Source organism: Sphaerodactylus townsendi, linkage group LG13 (assembly GCF_021028975.2).
Source record: "Sphaerodactylus townsendi isolate TG3544 linkage group LG13, MPM_Stown_v2.3, whole genome shotgun sequence".
In the NCBI taxonomy this organism is placed as follows: domain Eukaryota; kingdom Metazoa; phylum Chordata; class Lepidosauria; order Squamata; family Sphaerodactylidae; genus Sphaerodactylus; species Sphaerodactylus townsendi.
In genome coordinates, this window is record NC_059437.1 from 36,069,135 (window position 1) to 36,091,787 (window position 22,653).

At 50.4% G+C, this 22,653-nt stretch overlaps 1 long non-coding RNA gene across 1 annotated transcript; it reads right to left on the reverse strand.

Moving 5' to 3' along the window:
• Positions 1-3,435: 3,435 nt before the first annotated feature.
• LOC125443159 lies at positions 3,436-21,922 on the reverse strand. The gene is made up of 3 exons (XR_007246076.1): positions 21,695-21,922; positions 4,653-4,744; positions 3,436-3,481 (listed from the first exon to the last, which is right to left on the reverse strand). It is a non-coding gene; the product is annotated as an uncharacterized LOC125443159 (long non-coding RNA).
• Positions 21,923-22,653: the final 731 nt, after the last annotated feature.

Sequence of the window (22,653 nt, forward strand, 5' to 3'; positions counted from 1 at the left end):
TGTGATCGATGTTTCCTGTATTGTTATAAAGTGATTATTTTTACATTGTAGATCTTCCCAAATGCTTCCTGAATTTATGATTGCTTTGTTACTGTTGCTACGGGCAACGGCCTTGTTAAAATCCCTAGCAACGTATAGAATGCAACATACATAGAAATTAGGCGTGTGCTTATCAATCTTACAGCTGTAAAAAAAGGCCCCATTTATTAGCTATATGGTGAAAGTGACACTTTAACAGCCAATGGATGTAGAATGACACGAGGGGCAATGTTCATTTGCATGTCTTGGGGGGGGGGGAGGGGGGTGTTTGGCCTGCTGCTGCCAACTCTAAAACTGAACTTTTATTGCCAACATCAAATTAAGATATATTGTAGAGAGCATTCTTGGGGATAGTTGAAATGGATTGAATTTAAACAGTGCTTTCAGAATACAGATTCCCCGGGTCTTGGAAGGCCCCCTGTATGGCCTCAGGTGTCAAGCTAAAGAGGACACCCAGGAGGTCAATCATTGGAACGTCCTTCTCCTAAAGGCCTGAGAAATCCTTTTGCAAGGACAGGTCTTCTGCGTCTTCTGTTGGTGCTTAAAAGAGGGCACTGTTTACAAGGATCATTCCTGTGATACAGTTATCTATCCGGAAAGCATTCCATGACCAAACTTTCTATTGGAGCTGTGTGGACAGCTAGTTTTTGTATTTAAATATTGTTTTTAAAGGAGTGGCGGCTGCATGTACTGCAGGTACACTTTAATTGCACTTGCGGGAATGCAAACCCCTGCTGTTAGAACAGCTGCTAAAATGAAGTATCTCTGAAAGTCTGAAGACAAAAAAATTTGGATAAGACAATACAACCATTGCAAAAAACATTTTAAAAATTTAGGACAGTCATAGTATTTTGACCATTTGTGGAGAAGGGGCAGCAAATGTCATGCATTTTCCTTTTTTAAAAAATGGCATTGAAACACCATTTGTATTCATACAGGCACACATTTTAAGGGCAATATTTCTGTTCAACTTTATTAAGGATGACTGCTGTTGCATCCCAAATGTGGAGAAACCAACAAAGGTGAATTTTTGAACTTAACCAGAGTTTTTACAAAATCCTGTAATACCCAGTGGTGGGATTCAGCAGGTTTGCACCAACCGGCAGAACCGGTTGTTAAAATGGTGCTTGTAAAGAAACAGTTGTTAAATTATTTGAATCCCACCACTGGTAACACCCTTATTTAAAATGTTCCTCTGACATAAATTTAGGGGTCATTTAGATTACTTACTCATTACTTACAATGATGCGGCTGGCCTCCATCCGGGCCAGAGCCTTTACAGCTCTGGCCCCTGCCTGGTGGAACGCTCTACCTCCAGCTATGCGGGCCCTGCGGGATCTTACTGAATTTTGCAGGGCCTGCAAGACGGAGCTGTTCCACCGGGCCTTTGGGGAGCCCGGCCGCTGATGCCCCCCCTTTTTCTAACACCTGTGGACCCTGCCGTTCCCCCCCTCCCTCTTCCTCCCCCTTTCTTAGGGGACCATGAGTAGGACGCCATCGGTAATTCTGATATTAAGATGCTGCATTTTAATTGGGGGTTGATTTTAACATATAGATCCATATTTAATGATTATTTATAACTTGTTTTTATTGTGCTCTATCTATTTGTTTGTTCACCGCCCTGAGCCCTCTGGGGGAGGGCGGTTTATAAATACAATAAATAATAATAATAATAATAATAATAATAATGATGATGATGATGATGATGATGATGATAATAATAATAATAATAATAATAATAATAATAATAATAATAATAATAATAATAATAAGTCTGGTTTAACAAAAGACTGGAGCATTTCCCTTGTTTTGGTTGTCCCTCTGAACCCCCATGTAGCTAGAAAGGGCAGTAGAAATGAGGGATGTGAGTCTCATCAATGCTGGCTATTTTGTTATCCTGCTTCATAGAAAAAGGGCTTTTCCTGCCCTGGCCCCAGTCTGTTGGAACGCTCTGTCCAATGAGCACAGAGCCCTGCAGGCAGTTCTGCAGGGCTTGCAAGACTGAGCTGTTCCACCAGGTGTACCTTTGAGGCAGATATGATACCTTCTGGCCTCCTTCTTCCTCTCCTTACCTCCCCCTTTTCATTGTTTCGCCATCATTAATCCTCATGGGGTTGAATGTCTGGAATTTGCCATTACTTATTGCTGCTGGTTATTTTAAAGGTTTACATTATTTTGAGACATTTAGATTGTTTTATCATGATGTCAGCCACCTTGAGCCCAAAAGGGGAGTGTAGAAATCCAAGAACAACAACAATAAATGGGCTGATGGTTACAGCATAAATGGGTACTCACAGAAGTGATATGAAAGCCATGCAAACAATACGTAAACTCCTTTTTTTCCAGTGGCCCAACATAATCTTAGTGCTAATCCAAAGTCAAATCTGCAAATTACTTAAAAGAGCCACTAAGCCTCATTTTGGTATAATTTGACACAAAACATATACCAGCATAACACCCTGCTGGCACTTCATGGGCATAATCCTTGTGTGCTAGTGTAGGTACTGAAAATTAATGGGATCAGCGGTGTGCCAGGGAGCAATGGGGCTTACTTGGCACCCTAAATTACCTCACCCTAAATTATCTCTATGGTCTGGCAAAAAAAATGCTGACCAAAGAAGATAGTCAACCAATGAACTCAATGAAAGTGAAAAGCAAGTATCTCCCACCTACCTCTGTCCACACTGACCACAACCATAGTGCAATTTAGGATAATTACCAAGCCTATAATTAATTACAGCTCTCCTAAATGTTATACAAACCACAGCCATGGCACCTATATCTTAGATGACAGGGTGTGCAGCATGAGGCTACATCTGTTTGGCCTCATGCCATGCCCACTTAGCATATACACACAAACACACACATACTTGGGGTGAGGGTGCTTTGGTGATGAGAACACAAGAGAAAAAAAAGGCACTTTGCACAAACATCCAGGCATGAGAACAAACACTGTTTCAGTGTAATTCCTATGATGTTAGCTCCTTGGACTTTCTGAAAACATCTTTTCTCTGCTGGGAGAACATATGATAACAAAGCCTGGTTGGAATTGACCTCCAGAGCTCCTTGCTGTTTCACAGAGATAGCAGAACTGGAATAAATTTAGAATTAAAAAGAGGAAATGATATGAAGTTTCTCAATTTGCATAATTCCCAGCAAGACATGGGGGTTGGAGGGTTGCGGTAAGAAAAGTGGTACCTGGATTCAAATCCCCGTTGAATTTTGAACCTTGTTGGTTGACCTTTGGCAAGTCATTGCTGCTCCGCTTACTCTCCTTCATAGGGTTGTTGACAGTGATGGGATTCAAATAATTTAACAACTGGTTGTTTACAAGCACCATTTTAACAACCGGTTCTGCCTAAGTGATGCAAACCTGCTGAATCCCACCACTGGTTGTTGAGATGTTAAAATGGAGGAGAATCATATGCACCACGCTTAGATTCTGGGGAAAAAAAAGGTGGGATAAAAATGTATTTGATAAATGCAGGTCACAGCAAATCCTTCTTCTAATTCATTGCACACATTATGGATCAATTAAACAGAAAAGCAAAATTGCCTGATCCAAAGGTATAGTTAGGGGTCCAAAAAAATTGGTTTGAAAAAACTGGTTGGGTTGCCTTTTTAAAAGAGGGTGCACACTGTTGCCATATGTGATGTGTGTCAAGGTCACAGACCTCTGTGTGGGGAAATAGCCCTTTCATACAGAAAGAGCTTTAAAGCTCTGCTTCCTACTGTGTGAGATTTAGGCTGACTCATACAGACACTTTACCCTTAATGGTTTTCTCTGGTACCTTCCCATCCCCCGAGACCTCACTATTTCCCATTCTCAGCAAGCTGGATGCTCCAGGGCTATGCTCTTGAATGCAGAAGGATTTCTGAAACCCCAAAGGCTCCTGCCTGCTCATCTTCTACAGATATGCTAGCAGCCACATGGCAAAGCCAACTTACTGGCACTCTGTAATCCCATTGCTTTCCTCTCAGTTGGAAGGCCTAGCATCCACATCAAGAGTGTGAGGATTTTGTAATTTGCACAAGCCAAGAAAGCAACTGAACATTTAGGGCCAGGAAGAGAGACATTTAATGAGCCTGCTGCCTTAGAGACCCCTTGGCGTTCTGATTGGGGTTGGCTTCACTACCCCTCCCTTGTGTGCACAAAAAATCTGATGGACCCCACAAATCCTTCCCAGAGGCATCATGCAGTCAAGCTGGTGGAGGTCACAGAGATTTCCAGAACAGCAGAGAAGGACTGATCCAACATAATAAAAAGAGCAAGGTGGCATATTGCCCCCCCCCCCCCAACCAACTTTGCTATTGATAATCTTGCAGGACTTATTATGTTGCGGTAAATCCTTCATTAGAGAAGATCGATGTTGCTGATTGTGAGGATATTTGAAGAGGATTTGTTGAAATCCACCTCACCTCCTGCACATAATGTCAGTATATAGGGAAAGTGTGTTCCAAAAAGGGAAAAACCTTATGCACGCCGAAGGGAATTTGAGGAAGATAGTCTAAGAACTTTGTCTGACCGATTTGTCTCTTGACTAAAGACCCAGCTATTATCTGATTTTCCGCATCTGGATTTTTACTTGCCAGATTATCTGTCCGTTGCCCACCTTGTTCACCTCTTGCATTGGTTGTCTTTGGGGTCTCAGCCTCCCGTCAAATCCCAGGGGGCTCGAACCCCCAGCCATCCCAAAGTTTGTGCCTATGAATGACACAATACAATACTACTTCATTACCTCATACTTGACATTGAGAATTAGAAACTTGGGTTTTAAATACAAATTTAGCTTTGAAGATGGTCCAGCTGTTCCAGCATCCTGTTTCACACAGTGACCAACCAGTTGCCTTGGAGTGCCAACAAGACTAGGGCATAGTAGCCCTTCCCTTTATGTTGCCTCCTAGACTAGGGCAACACGACCTTCGTGTGTGTGTCTCCCACCCCCGTGTTAAGATTTTCCACAGACATCTGTGATCTGAGGACCTTACCTGCCTCATAATATTACCACCTGAGCATAGTTGACAGATCATTACACCCCTGCTGAGAATTCCACCCTAGAAAAGTCAGCAATTTGGGCAGAAATGCTCCTTGCATATTGAACACATATTAGTTGAATGTGCAAATAGAGGCCCTAATAAATAGAACCACATCAGCTTCCAAAAATGATGAGGAGTGGCATATGGAACTCAAATAATCACTTTGGAACAGAATGTCTAATCAGTTCAGTGCATAATGAGGGAGTGGGGCGGGAGGGCAGGCGTGGGTCCTGGCCAAGCTGGATAGCACTGGCCCTACTTAGTGCTTTACTGTATGCACTGATGCAAAGTGACAGTCAGTCATTTTCAAAACAGTCTCGTAGAAAACATACCAGGAGGCAAACCTGTGTTATTAGCTTGTGCTGCTGGAGTTCTGTGACTGGGGCTATGTAATTTTGCCCTCAAAAGCAGCTGTGAAAGGGGGTGTGATGATTCAGGAAAAGGGGGATTTAACACTATTCCAAAGCCTTCTGTCCCCACCTCCTGGCTGGTTTAATAAGGAATAATTACAAGCACAATGTGAATACCTGTCTACTTTTTTGAATACTTGAAGCAGTCTAAGAAGACCATTTTGATCTTCAGAGATAGGCAGGTGGCAACCGAAGACACAGATTTTTAAGTGATGGGGTTTTGATTGAGTGACAAGCTTGGTAGACAAAGGGAGTGATGTGGATGGAGCATAGCTTGATTTTAGTAAAGTCTTTGACAAGGTCCCCCATGACATTCCTGCAAGCAATCTAGTAAAATGTGGGCTAGATAATGCTATTGTTAGATGGATTTGTAATTGGTTGACTGACCAAACCGAAAGCGTGCTCACCAGTGGTTCATTTTCATCCTGGAGAGAAGCGACTAGTGGGATGCCACAGGGCTCTGTCCTGGGTGCAGTGCTAGTCAATATTTTTATCAATGACTTGGATGATGGAACACAGGGCATGCTAATCAAATTTGCAGATAACATCAAATTAGGAGGGGTAGCTAATGCTCCAGAGGACAGGGTCAGAATTCAAAATGACCTTGACGGATAAGAATGCTGGGTCAAAACTGACAAAATGAATTTCAACAGATAAATGTAAGATACTACACTTATTAGGCAGAAAAAATGACATGCACAAACATAAAATGGGTGACACTTGGCTTGACAACAGTACATGTGAAAAGGATTTGGGAGTTTTAATAGACAAAAACTGAACATACGTCAGCAGTGTGATGTGGAAGCCAAGAAAGCCAATACAATTCTGGGCTGCATCAATAAGAGTATAGTGTCTAGACTGAGGGATGTAATAGTACCTCTCGATTCTGCATTGGTCAGACCTCACCCAGAATACTTTGGCCAGTTTTGGGCGCCGCAATTCAATATGGATAATAACAAGCTGAAATGGGTCCAGAGGAAGGTAACCAAAATGGTGAAAGGTCTGGATTCCATGTCCTATGAGGAGCAGTTTAGGGAATTAGGTATGTTAAGTCTGGAGAAAAGAAGGTTAAGGGGTGACATGATAGCCAGGTATAAATATTTGAAGGAATGTCATGTCAAAGATGGAGCGAGCTTGTTCTTCTGCTGCTCCAGAAACCAGGACAAGGAGTAATGGATTCAAGGTACAGGAAAAGAAATTTCACCTAAACATTAGATAGAACTTCTTGATGGAGGTTTTTTAACCTGAGGCTGGATGGCCATCTGTCAGGAGTACTTTGATTGGGAATTCCTGCATGGCAGGGGGCTAGACTTTGTAGTCGACCCACGCGGTCAGCGTAAGAACGAGACGAGACGCGGAGATAACATCTGGTGGAGATCGCCAGCAGCGGGAGACCGGAGGTCCGTGTTCCTAGCGAGTCTCCCGTCTGCCGGTTCCTGGCACCTTTTATTGTTATCCTATTGGGGGCGTGTAGGAGGGAGGACCGGGGGGAGTTCCGGGAGAGCGGGAGGTCGGGAGATCATCATGTGATGCATGATCTCATCTGGCTACGTGCGGAGAGGAGCGTACGCGTCTGAGCCTAATCCTCACCTGGGGGCAAGACCATTGTCCCTGCGCCCGGTGATTGAGCCAGACAGTTCATGACCCGTGGACTCATGGGGGATGAGGAGTGGGAGTGCGATCACGACCCGGCAAAGGCCGCAGGTCCGTTGGCGTCCCAACGTTCTACTACGGCACTGCTGGGTCGGCAGTGCACTACTACATCTCCTCCTTTTTTTACATTTTAGAAAGCGGGGGGCCGAAACGCTAAGGCGATTTAAAGGGCCGCTTGTCTCCTCCGCCCGCTTGGTCAAGTTGACCAAGCTGCTTGTGTAACATTAGAATTTGGATTTGCGGGGTAAGGGAAATTCAAAGGGGCTTCTTACACACGTTACAGGCAATATTAGACACGCATTGAACGAAACAAGATCCGATAATAAGGCACACAATTAAACCAATGCAGAGCTGTACAATAGCACTCAACCATCCTCCCGGCAGCCAGCTCCAGAGGGCTGACCACCAATGGGGCAAAACATCATACTTCAGATTAGATACAACTTCTTGCAGCTCACGCACTTTCATGTGAATCAACTGGGAATTATCAGAAAGATTAAAACAACACATATTATGTACATTCTCACAACCTTGGTGGTGTAACAACAACAAGTAATCAATAGCGGCACGATTGTCTAGGGTCGCTTGACGAAGTTCCTGCTGCTCGGAGGCCAGGGCATCCAGAGCGGTGGAGGTAGAGTTGATGGACTTCGCAAGGGCACAGGCCAGCCGGCCAATAGTCTTAGCATTGTAGGAAGCGAGTCCGGGGACTCCCACTAGGGAAGTTGCGAGGGAGACGAACTCCGCTTCGGAGAGGGCGACCGCTGTAGTAGTGCACTGCCGACCCGGCAGTGCCGTAGTAGAACGTTGGCACGCCAACGGACCTGCGGCCTTGCCGGTTGCATCGCACCCCCACTCCTCATCCCCCCATGAGTCACAGGTCGTGAACTGTCTGGCTCAATCACCGGGCGCAGGGACAATGATCTTGCCCCCAGGTGAGGATTAGGCTCAGACGCGTACGCTCTTCTCCGCACGTAGCCAGATGAGATCATGCATCACCTGATGATCTCCCGACCTCCCGCTCTCCCGGAACTCCCCCCAGTCCTCCCTCCTACACGCCCCCGATAGAGTAACAATAAAAGGTGCCAGGAACCGGGCAGGCGAGAGGTCGCTAGGAACACGGACCTCCGGTCTCCGCTGCTGGCGATCTCCACCAGATGTTATCTCCGGCTGCCTCGTCTCCGTTCTTATACGCTGACCGCGTGGAGTGGAGCTACAAGCTGGTGCGAAACCGGAATCCTCGAACCTCCACCCTGCTCACCGTCGCCTGGGAAGGGCAGCGATACCGAAGTCCTCTGGATCGAGCATCCAGGGGACCCCGTTTGGTATCGCCTCGTCCTCTGGATCGGGCGATCCAGAGACACGGCCCTAGGACACTTCTCTCGTCCGGACGGAACACCGGTGAGTATGGGAGCTTGCAAAAGCAGGGCTTATGACAAGCACGCTGGCGAGCTGAAGGCGCACGAAATGCGGCAGGGTCCCCGTGAAGAGTAAAGGAAGCTGGCGCGAAATTGGTTGGAGGAGATTGAAGCCCAGTGTCCATGGTACCCAGAGAGGGGGGGACACTGGAATCTTAAGGACTGGGAAAACATCGGGCACTCTTCAAGCACAGAGCCTCGCCGACATGTCGCTGCTACTGACGTGGAGACAATGTTTTGTCGCCATCAGCCTGCAGACCCTCGGCTCCCTTGCTGTAGGTCAGCCTCCTTCGATCTTTCACCTTCAATTTCAACCCGAATTTTCTCTATCCACTAAATTGGACGCCTGTCCTCCTTCTGCCCCCCTCGCTCCTTCACCCAATTCAAACTTCCCTGCTGCTCAGCCAGCCCCTTGCTCCTCACTTTCATTTTCCTGAAGCCACTGTATTCCTCCGTCAGCCATCGCACGGCGCTGGTTTCAAAACGCAACCAGAGCTGCATTAGCCACGATCTGCAGAAGAAGGAAAACCCTGACGGAAGACGATGCCGATATTCTTAGATTGTGCCCCATCCACTTCACAGATACCGAAGAGGATGGCATAGTTCGCTGGTTGTCGGCACTCTGAGCTTCATAATATCCTTACCGAAATTCGCGAAAGCAATAATGCGGACGGAGTCACTAGCCCCCACGCGGAGAGGGCATGCTGGAAGCCATCGCAAGGGAACCACCTAATGGTTCCAGATGACTGGAAAACCACCTTCGTGATGCTCCTGGAGCCCCGCGCACTTGTGGTCTGGGGAAAGTGAGTTCCGCCAGCAATGCTTTCAACAGAGTCGCTAATTCTGGCGGCGCCACACCGCCGCCTCAGCTTTACGGCTTCATGCTTTTGCCAACCCCAACGATCAGATTGTCCTGCCTGAGGCCACCCTACGGGGTCGCCTTCTGAGTGCGCTTCTATAAGGCATTTATCAAAGTCCCCAATGCCGCCAGCCAACTCAGAGTTTCTCCTCCATCGGCAGAAACCCCAAGAGCATTCTATGCTGAATTTGTGAACAGGCTCCAGGAAGCCACAGGCAAGGTAGATAGCGCAGGGAGGCTCAAAGCGAAGCTCCTCATGCGCCGCAAAGGAGAGAACGCTTCCATGGAGTGTCAGGGCAATCACGGGCCTAGGTAAAACTGGCCGACATGCTTAAAGCTTGCGGGACATTGACCTCCTCCGCCCACCAAGCTAGCCTCCTCGCCGCATCACTCTCCACCGGGCGGGAGACGGTCTCAGGATGACTGCTTTAACTGCGGCAGACCCGACACTTCCGGCGGAGTGTAGGCAGCCCGGGGCTCTACAACCCCCATGGGAGGAGGGTCCTCCCCCAGGAGAGAAGGCCACCAAAACCCGGTGCCCACGCACAGAAGGGCTTCCACTGGAGAGACGCACTGCCCGCCGGGAAACTCCCCGGGCCCGGCTGCCTCCCCAGCCCAGGACCAAGGAGGAGAGTACTAGAGCAAACTCAAATGCCAAGGCCCCTGCCAAAACCACCCCCTCTCGTGGCATCTCTGTCCCGTACGCTCAGCCCGGCTCCTTTAAGTTCCCCCACGAGGTTCTTGTCGCCCCAACCCAGTATGATTTGTTCATCCCTACCGGGACGAATTGGGTTAAAAAAGGTTAAGGCCTCTGCAGCTGAGCAGGGACTGTTCATCGTCTCCCGGAGGATCGACTCCATGCACCAAGGGACCCATCCACCTCCAGGTCTGGACAAACATCCCACAGGAGCTGCTCCGGCTGAGCCAGCTGCTCAGCCATTCTCTTCTTGCCCATACGCTGCTCCTCGCCGTCGGACCCAATAAAGGCTACACAGCCCCAGCAGCCAACATGGCGCATGCCTACGCCACCGGCCGCAGCGTGGAGACGCCTATCGGGAGCTCCCCGTCCATATCTGGAGCTCGCCATAGAAGGATGGGTAAGTTCAAGGGCCTGGTGGACACCGGCTGATGTTACCGCTATCAGAGCAGCCGGTGGGTTCACCAGTGGCCTAATCGGTGGCTTGCCCGCACATCTGGGGTGGAGACAAACCGCTACAGACGGAGCATCCGCCGGCCACGGTCAACAGCCCAGGACTCGAGCGCAGCTCACAGTCCGGCCCATCGCTCTAGACATCCATGTCAATCTCTGGGAAGAGACCTCATGAGTCAGTGGGTTAAACGACTCTGGTCTGGGATGGGTAAAGTCAGCCACGGATCATTGATTCCAATCGCCTTCGTTGCCTCCTCAATTTCCACAGGAAATCTGCTCTCCCTCCCCTTTTCCTTCTGTTTTTTTCGACCAGTAAAGGCGGAGGGCCAATTGGCTGACTGGCCCTCCCTGGATTAAAATCTGGGCCCATCCTGATACCGCAGCACTGTCAGGACAGGCCCTGTGCTAGGTGCTGCCGCACTACTCACCCATAAAACCGTTTGGGCACCCCAACAAGGTTGCTCTTCGTTTTCTGACTTATTCGCCCTTGGTCAGGCCTTTAAGGAAAGCGGTCTCGGGCGGCTGCACGTAGATAATTCGATCACAAAATTTAGCACCATCCAGCCTCCTGCATTTAGCCACCAAGGTCACGCAAGTGCAACTCCTTGCAAAGAAAACCCCTTCCTTTCCTTTGTGTGTACAAGGAATTTGCCTCTAATCGCCTGATTGCTTCCATTCCCCTCGGATGCACCCATCCTCCTCAAAGGTGCTTCCAAAGCCCCTTTGTGTTGCTGATTAAGCATGCATACCCACAATCCCCCCAGGACTCGGGCCGTTCCCTCCCCTCGAGGGCTCGACCTCAGCCTTGACGCACTCTTGATGACGCTTCTGAAGCTAATTTCACCAGGGCCTCACCTCCTGCCCTCCTGTCAAACAACTAAAGAGAGGAGTGTATGCCCCCCAGAGGGTTGCACTAAAGCAACCTTCACAGGCTGCAAAACAAGCCTTCTTCCTTCCCATACTAAATATAAACACTAACTCGACCCACCTCCCGCCATCCCACGAACTGAGCCTGGCGGGATTCGCCCCCCCTGCAACTCCTGGGAAAGGTATGTTTCAGTCCCTCTTTCCTACAGGTTCCCGTGGACTCCGATCACACGACATTCCACCCATGGAATGGCGCCAGGAGGAAACCAACCCCATCCCAGAGATGAACGCATTCTCTAGAGGATCCCGCTTCAGCGATCTCGACAGGAACGCCGCCAACGCTTCCAAAGACCCGGATGACCTGGGAGACGCTGAAGGCGACCACCATCCAGGCTCCTAGCTGCGGCGCCAGCAAGACCACCCCGACAACGAGAACCTCTGTGCAGCTCGCTTCGGCGATCATCACCACCAACTCAGCAACCACCATCCTTTGCCTGCTCTGCTGCCTCCTGCCGATGGCGCATCGGCCACCCCTGACGAAGCTTTCACCAGACCAACATCTGGGAGCAGTTTGCTGCAGCTGCCAACGCCTTCATCTTTCTGCCTGGGCCAGTACCTAGGAGTCGGGAGCCTGCTAAGCTCCTGCCTGCTCCTCGCCTGCTCGAGACTTCCTGGCGGAGTCTGGGCTGAGCCCCCTTCATGAATGCCTTCATCCATCAGGCAATTCTATGAGCGCTGACTGGGGACCCGTCGCCCAAACCCGGGCTGGCTTTCCTTGTCACCCAGACGGTCGCTAACCACGAGTCCAACACCTGCGCCGCATCGGGCGCAGCCGAACGGGGAACCAATTCGGGCCCGTTCGCCGCTCGCCAGTTGGAACTGCACACACATGGAGGACATTCCCCGTGTTGAACATCCTGCTCCCCAGGGGGCTGGTTCTGGACCCGCGGGAGAGGACGCGACTACATCCCCGGCCGACTCCCTGCCGGAACTCTTTGCCTCCTCAGTCGCCTCACCATTGTCCTACCCCAGGCTCCACCTCGGGAGCCCGGACGCCGGGCCAGCATCCGCCCTGCCTTCGACTCCTGTCGGAGCGACGCGGTCGCCTTCCTCTCCTCAAGCGGAGTTCGCCTCCTCGCAACTTCCCTAGTGGGGTCCCCGGACTCGCCTCTACAATGCTAAGACTATTGGCCGGCTGGCCTGTGCTCCCTGCGAAGTCCATCAACTCTACCTCCACCGCTCTGGATGCCCTGGCCTCCGAAGCAGCAGGAACTTTCTCTCACAAGCGACCCTGAACAATCGTGTCGGCTATTGATTATTTGTTGTTGTTGCATCACCAAGGTTGTGAGAATGTACATAATATGTGTTGTTTTAATCTTTCTGATAATTCCCAGTTGATTCACATGAAAGTCGTGAGCTGCAAGAAGTTGTATCTAATCTGAAGTATGATGTTTTGCCCCATTGGTGGTCAGCCCTCTGGAGCTGGCTGCCGGGAGGATGGTTGAGTGCTATTGTACAGCTCTGCATTGGTTTAATTGTATGCCTTGTTATCGGATCTTGTTTCGTTCAATGCGTGTCTAATATTGCCTGTAACGTGTAGGAAACCCTCGTGATTTCCCTTATCCCTCAAGCAACCAAGTTCTAATGTTGCACAAGCAGCTTGGTCAGCTTGACCATACGACGGAGGAGACGAAGCCGCCTTTAAATCGCCCTTAGCATTTCTCGCCCCTCGCTTTCTAAAATGCAAAAGGAGGAGATGTAGTAGTGCACTGCCGACCTCGCAGTGCCGTAGTAGAACGTTGGCACGCCAACGACTCCGGGCGGCTCCAGCCGTTGCATCGCACTCCCCACTCCTCATCCCCCATGAGTCACAGGTCGTGAACTGTCTGGCTCAATCACCGGGCTAGGGGACAATGATCTTGCCCCAGGTGAGGATGATTAGGCTCCAGAGCTGCAGCGTCGCTCTTCTCCGCCAAGACGTAGCCAGATGAGATCATGCATCACCTGATGATCTCCGACCTCCGCTCTCCGAACTCCCCCAGTCCTCCCTCCTAAGCGCCCCGATAGAGTAACAATAAAGGTGCCAGGAACCCGGCAGACGAGATTCGCTAGGAACACGGACCTCGGTCTCCCCGCTGCTGGCGATCTCCACCAGATGTTATCTCCGTCTGCGTCGCTCACTTACGCTGACCGCTGTGGAGTGGACTACAGACCGCGTCGCTCCGGCTGGTGAGGGGTCGAAGAGCAGAGCTGAGCGGGCGGCGGCGGGCGGCCCGCTCCCGGGTGGGAGCCTGGGGTAGGGACAGTGGTGAAGGCGACTGAGGCAGCAAAGAGTTCGGCAGGGAGTCGGGCGGGAATGTAGTTAAAGCGTCCTCTCCCGCAGGTCCAGAACCAGCCCTGGGGAGCAGGATGTTTCGAACACGGGAATGTCCTCCATGTGTGTGCAGTTCCAACTGGCGAGCCGACGAATGGGCCCGGTCGGTTCCCCGTTTGGTTGCGCCAGTGATGCGGGCGCAGGTGTTAGACTTCGTGGTTAGCTGACAGTCTTGGTGACAAGGGAGAGCCAGCCGGGAGGGTTTGGACGACGGGTCCCCAGTCGGCTCATAGAGCATCTGATGGATGAGGCATTCATGAAGGGGCTCAGCCCAGACTCCGCTTAGGAAGTCTCCCGGGTGCTTTGCAGACGGGGAGCAGGCAGGAGCTTAGCAGGCTCCGACTCCTGTGGGTACTGGCCCAGGCAGAAAGATGAAGACGCTGGCAGCGGCAGCAAATTGCTCCCAGATGTTGGTCTGCGAAAAGCTTCGCCAGGGGTGGGCCGCATCGCCATCGGCAGGAGGCAGCAGAGCAGGCAAAGGATGGTGGTTGCTGAGTTGGTGGTGATGATCGCAAAGAGAGCGGCACAGAGGTTCTCGGAGTGTCTCGGGTGGTCTTGCTTGGCAGCAGCAGCTGAGGCCTGGCTGGTGAGTCGCCTTGACGCCTCCCCAGGTCATTCGGGTCTTTGGGCGTTGGCGTGGCGTTCCTGTCTGGGATCGCTGGGCGGGATCCTCTAGAGAGATGCTCCATCTCTGGGTTGGGGTTGGTTTCCTCCTGAGGCCATTCCATGGGTTGGCCTGTCATGGCGTAATCGGAGTCCACGGGAACCTGTAGGAAGAGGGACTGAAACACACACCCCTTTCCCAGGTTACTGCTCGGTCCCGCCAGGCTCAGTTCTAGAGCGGATGGCGGGAGATTGGGATCGAAGTTAGTGTTTAGATTTAAATATGGAAGGGAAGAAGGCTTATTTTGCAGCCTGTGAAGGTTGCTTTTAATGCAATAACCCTCCTGGGGGCCGCCTACACTCCTCTTTCTTTAGTTGTTTGACAGGGAGGGCAGGAGGTAGGCGCCCCTGGTGGGAATTGGCTTCAGAGCCGTCATCAGGGTGCGCGTCAAGGCGAGGGTCCGAGCCTTGAGAGAGGAGGGAACAGGCGAGGTCCTGGGGATTGTGGGTATGCATGCTTAATCAGCAACACAAAGGGGGCTTTGGAAGCACCTTTTGGGGGGATGGGTGCATCCGGGGATGAAGCAATCCGGCAATTAGAGGCAAATTCCTCGCACACACAAAGGAAAAAAGGAAAGGGGGGGTTTCTTTGCAAGGGAGTTGCACTTTACCGTGACCTTGGTGGCTAATGCAGGAAGCTGGATGGTGCTAAATTTTGTGATCGAATTATCCCGAAGGGGTTGCCGCCCGCGAGACCGCTTCCTTAAGAGGCGGCCCGAGCGTGGCAAACACCACCCACCCAAATCTTGAGAGGATCTGTGTTTGCAGCAACCCCTTGTGGGTATTAGGGGCATAATGGCGGCAGCCCCTTTAAACTGGGGCCTGTCCTGACAGTGCTACGGTATCAGGACGGGCCCAGATTTTAATCCAGGGAGGGCCAGTCAGCCAATTGGCCCTCCCGCCTTTACTGGTCGAAAAACAGAAGGAAAAGAGGAGGGGAGAGGGAAACAGTTTTCCCGCGGAAATTGTAGAAAATAATTTCGAGGGCAAGATTGGGATCAATCGACCTGTGACGCTCTCTTACCCGGCCCCAAACCAGAGTCGCTTTGACCTGACTCATGAGGTCCCTTCCCCAGAGATTGACATGGATGTCCAGAATGATGGGCGGACTGTGAGCTGCCGCCGAAGTCCTGGGCTGTTGACCGTGAGCGGGCGGATGCTCTGGCTCAGCTGTTTGTCTCCCCACCCCCCAGATGTGCGGGCAAGCCTCGGTCGGCCACTGGGTCGGGCCACCGGCTGCTCTGATGACAGTAACATCAGCGCCCGGTGTCCACCAGGCCCTTGAACTTACATCCTTCTATGGCGAAAGCTCCAGATATGGACGGGAGCTCCCGATAGGCGTCTCCACCGCTCAAGCGACGGTGGTGTAGGCGCTGCGCCATGTTGGCTGCTGGGGCTGCGTAGCCTTTATTGGGTCGGCAGCTGGCAGCGCATGGGGCAAGAGAATCAGCTGAGCGCAGCTGGCTCCGGCGGGCAGCTCCTGTGGGATGTTTGTCCAGACCTGGAGGTGGATGGGTCCTTGGTGCGTGGAGTCGATCACTCCGGGGACGGCGATGAACAGTCCCTGTTCAGCGGCAGAGGCTCTTTGGCAGCACTAGCCCAATTGTCCCGTAGGGATGGGCTCGCCATCCTGGGTTGGGGTGACAAGAACCTCGTGGGGAACTTAAAGGAGATGGGCTGGGTGCATGCGCAGCCGCAGATGCCACGAGAGGGGTGGTTTTGGTAGGGGCCTTGGCGCTTGGGTCTGCTCTAGTACTCTCCTCCTTGGTCCTGGGCTGGGGAGACGCCTCGAGGCGGGAGTTTCCCGACGGGCAGTCGTTTCTCCAATGGAAGCCCCTTCTGGCAACGTGGGCACCGGTTTTAGGTGGCCTTCTCCTCCTGGGGAGGACCCTCCCTCCATCCCGGGTTGTAGGCCCCACCGGGCTGCCTACACTCCCTTCGAAGTGTCCGGTCTGCCGCGAAGTTAAAGCAGTCATCCTGAGACTGTCTCCCCACCGGTGGAGAGTGCTGCGGCGCAGGAGGCTAGCTTGGTGGGCGTGAGGACCCGATGTCCTGCGCAAGCCTTAAGCATGTCGGCCAGTTCAGGATTTTTGCCCAGGCCCGCGGATTGCTCTTGGCGGCACTGCGGGAAGCCGTTCTCTTTTAGGCATGAGGAGCTCGCTTTGGGCCTCCTCGCTATCTACCTGCCTCTTGGAGCTTCCTGGAGCCTGTTCACAAATTCGGCATAGGGCTCTTGGGTTTTGCCGGATGGAGGAGAAACTCTGGGTTGGCTGGCGGCATTGGGGACTTTGACAAATGCCTTATAGGCGACTCAGAGGCGACCGTAAGGGTGGCCTCAGGCAGGACAATCTGATCGTTGGGATTGGCAAAAGCATCGAAGCCGTAAAGCTGAGCTGGCGGTGTAAGCTCGCCAGAGGTGGCTGCTCTGTTGAAGCATTGCTGGCGGAACTCACTTTCCCAGACCACAAATTGCGCGGGGCTCAGGAGCATGCTAAAGGTGGTCTTCCAGTCATCTGGAACCATTAGGTGGTTCCTTGGCGATGGCTTCCAGCATGCCTCTCACGTAGGGGCTAGTGACTCCTCGTCCGCATTGCTTTGGCGGAGCTCGGTAAGGATATTATAGCTCAGGGGGCGGTACTTTCGACAACCCGCCGAACTATGCCATCCTCCTCGGTATCTGTGAAGTGGATGGGGCACAATGCAAGAATATCGGCGTCGTCTTCCGTCAGGGTTTCTTTCTTCTGCAGATCGTGGCTAATAATGCTCTGCGAGAGTTTTGAAACCAGCGCCATTAGCGCGGGCGCTGACGGAGGTGCAGTGGCTTCGAAAATGAAGGCGAAGCAGAGGGGCGGCCGAGCCGCTGAGAGTTTGAATTGGGTGAAGGAGCGAGGGGGGCAGAAGGAGGACAGGCGTCCAATTTAGTGGATAGAGAAAATTCCGGGGTTGAAATTGAAGGTGAAAGATCGAAGGAGGGCGGCCTACAGCAAGGGAGCCGTAGGTCTGCAGGCTGATGGCGACAAAACATTGTCTCCATCGCCAGTAGCAGCTTATTATCGGCGCTACAGGCTTCCAGCGAAGAGTGCGCCCGATGTTTTCCCAGTCCTTAAGATTCAATGTCCCCCCCCTCTGGGTACCATGGACACTGAGCTTCAATCTCCTCAACCAATTTAGCAGCTCCCTTCTCTTCTGGGGACCCTGCCGCATTTCGTTAACGCTTTCAGTTCGCCAACGTGCGTGGCATAAGCCCTCCGTTTGCAAGCTCCCATACGCACCGGTGTTCCGTCGGCCGAGAGAGTGTCCTAGGACGCGTGTCTCTGGATGCGCCGATCCAGGAGGACAGGCGATACCAAACGGTGGTCCCTGGATGCGCCGATCCAGCGGACTTCTGGTATCGCTGACCCTTCCCCAGGCGACGGTGAGCAGGGTGGAGGTTCGAGGATTCCCGGGTTTCGGCACCAGCTTGTAGTCGACCACGCCGGTCAGCGTAAGAACGCAGACGAAGACGCGGAGATAACATCTGGTGGAGATCGCCAGCAGCTGGAGACCGAGGTCCGTGTTCCTAAGCGAAGTCTCCGTCTGCCGGGTTCCTGGCACCTTTTATTGTTATCCTATTGGGGCGTAGGGAGGGAGGACCGGGGAGTTCCGGGAGAGCGGAGGTCGGGAGATCATCATGTGATGCATGATCTCATCTGGCTACGTGCGGAGAGGAGCGTACGCGTCTGAGCCTAATCCTCACCTGGGGGCAAGACCATTGTCCCTGCGCCCGGTGATTGAGCCAGACAGTTCATGACCCGTGACTCATGGGGGGATGAGGAGTGGGGGTGCGATGCGACCGGCAAGGCCGCAGGTCCGTTGGCGTCCCAACGTTCTACTACGGCACTGCTGGGTCGGCAGTGCACTACTACAAGACTTTATGGCCCTCATGGTCTCTTTCAGCTCTATGAACTATCCACAGAAATGCAGTCATTTCCCATAAACTTATTTTTGTAATTTTAAGAATAATTTGTTCTGAATGTCTTTGTCTTTAAGGTGGAGTTTTGAAGCAGCTAAGAAAGCAAGGTATATAAAATTCTGGGTGGCATAACTGTGAAGTTTTTGGGGATCGTGACTATAGGCACTGTTCTGAATTGCCTCAAAATGTGCTTGTACTCAAACGATACGAAGAGAGCTTCTATTCTGAACTCTGTACTGCCCCATCTCCATAGATAGTGGCAATGGAGGCCCCTCCTCTGGCCCATTCCTCCTTTCCCCGGGAACTTGGAAAGTGTCCACCCCTGATGTGAACTATCTCTGGGATTTCGTATAAGTAATACGGATGGACTGTCAGATAACAACTCACAAAAATGTGACCTGAATTATAAAACTAATCCATATGCAAAATCAAATGACATTCAGTAACAATAGATTATGTTTGGTCTTTATTCTGGCACCTTGCTAGGTGGTCTCATTTGCATGACTAGCAAGAGGGACAGCAAGAGAAGGCAGTGACTTAACAGATATAAGCATGATAGGGATGTTGTATAGCCGAAATAATTAGCAGATCTTCCCGCAGAAACAGGACTGTCCCAATCAGTGTTTCTGTGGCCAGTGTTTCTACCAATTACATCTGTGGTTCAGTGGTTTGAGGAAGGTTTTCATGGTATTGCATGAGGAAGGATGGGTCCCAGTCATCTGAGATAGTGGGTTATCTTGGGCTGCCCTTGCTTTGCTTGTACAGAATAAACAGGACCAGCCTCACTGATGGAATAGCAGCAAAAGCTTCCCTCTCCAATATGCAGGGCACCTCCCTTGCAGGGGCGGGGCCAGAGGCAAACATGTTGCGTGTGCCCTCTGGCAGGCAGGCAGGCAGGCAGGCAGGGAGGGAGGGAGGGATAGAGGTGGAGGCTCCTTTTAAACTTAGGCAGTTTGTCAATTTGGGAGAGGCACAGTTATACACAGAGACATGCTTTCCACTGAAACCATGGTGGAACTGCATGATAACACCAAATGAAGGAAGGATAAAGGAAATTATTGTAATGAACACAATAGCCCAAATTCAGGTCTTAAACTACATGATAATTAATAGTTAAATAGGTTTTAAGGGTGGCTGACTATAAGACCAACCTGAGCTACCTTGGGCGAAAATAAATTTTGCTGCCTTTACCCCACAATCTTCTCAATATTGGTATGTCAGGAATGGGTGGAATCCCCTCTGAGGAAGCTTTCATGATTGCAGACTCCTTCCTGTATGCTATTAAGTGAACTGTGCAAGGAAAATAGGTTGGTTTGGGAAATTTGTGTGAGAGCGTGCATGCGTGTTTGTAGAGTTATATTTGCATCTTGCCCCTGGACTACAAACATAGCATTTATACTACACAACAGTGCCCCTGCACCACCAAGTTTACATAGTGCCTCACCAGTCACATATGGCCCCACTCACCATATTGTGCCAGTGTAGTTTTACATACCAGCTCCTGGGGCAAACAACTGAGAAAGGCTGCCAATTTCACACCCTGCTTGTAAACACCCAGAAGCATCTGGCTGTGTGATGTTAGAAACAGGATGCTGACTTACATGAACATTTGACATGATCCATCAAGGCAATTTTTATGTCTTGATGCTTCATTTCAAATGCAGATGTTTCGCACAGAATGCAGTTTCTTGCTCTCAGCATGCGAAGCTGACTTACACTGTCAGATTATTGGTCTGTGTAGTCCACTGCCACCGATTCTGACTGGCAGCTTGCCCTCCAGGGCCTCAAACCGAGAGAAATCTTTTCCAGCTCTGCAATCGTTTTAATGGAAGACACATGCCGGGGATTGAATTGCATGCTTTCAGTATGCAAAATGTGAGCTCTGCTACTGAGCTATGGCCTCTCCCCATACTAAAATGTAGCGAGTGCAAACTAATCAAGAATGGTGAGGACAGTTGACCCCGTCAGCGTTAGAGCTGTGTGTTTGCAAATTTCATGGTAAAAATATTTGGGAGAAGAGACCAAGCAGGAGAGCATAGCTTGCTGATATTTTGAAACTAGGAAGCTGAAGAGGAGCCCAGAAAACATTGCGGCTGGCCTTGTCAAACTGTCTGTCTGAGAAGAAGTGCAGGAGTTGTGGCTTTGATCAACAGTGTGTTCAGGGACCTTGGATGCAGACTAGCTAAGAGAAAGCAAGATTAGAAAAGGAGATGGTATGTTTCGCTTCCAATATACATTGGCTTCATTAAATTCCTCTCCTAGCATACAAGATTCTTGCATCTGACTATATGCGGGCAGTTTTGAAATGGCTGGAAAATCCGATCTAAGGTAGAGTGGTACATCTTCCTGCTATTTTGGAGGAAACAGATTTTCCAGTCCCATTTCAAATTGGACTCAGATGTGGGTTTAGGACTGAAAGAGCCTTGGTTACTCTGGCTGACAAATGACTGAGGAATACACCCCTGCTTAGTCTGCTGGACTTCTCAGTGCCTTGTGATACCATTGTCCATTGAAGTCTTCCGGATAGGCTAGCAAAATTGATGGGGCAATGTCACCACGAGTTAGTGGTTCTGTTCTTACCTGTTACCATTTTCAAAAGGTGGTGTGTGTGTGTGTGGGGGGGGGGGCTGCTGTTCAGCCACACCATTATGGGGTTCTTTGGGGCTTTCTATTCTGCAATCCATGCTGCTTAACATATACATGAAACTGATGAGAGATTTGTTGAGGGGTTTGGAAGGAGGTATCACCAATGTATGGATGGCATCTAGTTCTGCTTCTCTCTAACAGCTAAGTCAAGTGGGCTCATGGAATAAATGCATACAGAAAGTCCTGGCATGGAAAACAACCAGTAGACTAAAGCTCAAACTAAACGAGATTGAGGAAAAGCCTTTAGGAAGATTGGATAGAGGATTGAAGAGTCTTGAGGGTGAAGAAGGAGGAGTTGGTGGATAGAGCCCAGACATAGGGAGCAAACAACAGAACAGCTTAAAGATACATAGCGCCCCCCCCCCATTGTCCAGAAGTCATTTATTCCAACAAGTATAACGCAGCTTTATGTGTGCGTGCTACTTGATGGAATGTAGTTTTGCTTATTGGCTGGTTAGCAACCCTACACAAAGCCTACCCACCTGACTCTGCTGGTTTTTCCTCCTTTCTCACCTATGCATCTCAAATGCATCTCAAATCCTCTATTGTATTACCACATTCTATTTTATCTTCCACTCATGAAATTGCATGGCCATTGTTCTCTACTAACCTTTTCACCCTCTTACCTAAAATAGTGGAGTTAGTCATGACTGATGAGATGTGTCAGAAGAGATGCACACTGGATGCTACTGCAACTGAACACCACCATGTGAAAGAAGCAGGATCCTTTTGGCGCCTCCAAAATCATGGCTTGCAAAAAATTTGGGAATTGCTGGATGAGATGGAACCCCTTCAAGGAGAGATGTGTGCAAAAAGTGCCATTGGATCTGGGGACTGGAGAACAGGCAACAATGCTTTTGGTGGAGAGACTGCCGTGACAACTGAGTATGATTACCAAGGAGAAGGAAAGGTGATTCATTCTCTAAGGAGCTTGCTGCTGTAGCTGCCTGGAGCAGTTCCCAAAAGTAATTATCATTGAGGAGCTACTGCTAATTAAAGGAATTGGTACCCACTGAAGCATTTGGCAGCAACAACATTGTTTGTCCAATTCCAAGCTCAGTATGAGGGAAAGACCTAATTGCTGAAGCTGCTGGACATCCGAAGTGGATCTAGTCCAGAAAGTCTGTGTATGGAAAAGATGTTCTTCTTTCTATTAAAGGTTCCCCATGGTCTCTTTCTCTGTCCTTCTTCAGTGTTTCTTCTCCTAAACCTGCTGATCTGGGATTTTCTGACAGCCGTGCTTCGCCACCAACTGGGTTAGAGTCGTGGTTTAATGGTAGAGCACATTCATTGCATGTAAAATGTCCCAGGTTCAGCCTCCAGCATCTCCAGTTAAGAGCAATGTGCAAGACCTAAGCCCCTGGGGACATGTTACAGTTACAGCAGACAATATTGATCTTGATAGACCATTGGTCTGACTAAAGTAGCCTCATGTGTTCGATAGGCCGTGGGGTGTAGTGATTAGAATGTGTGAGACAAAGGTTTGAATCCCCACTGTACCATGGAATGTTGCTGGGTGACCTTGGGTCAGTCACACTCCCATCTTAACCACCTAGCTTGTGATGATAACATGGAGGAGATGAGA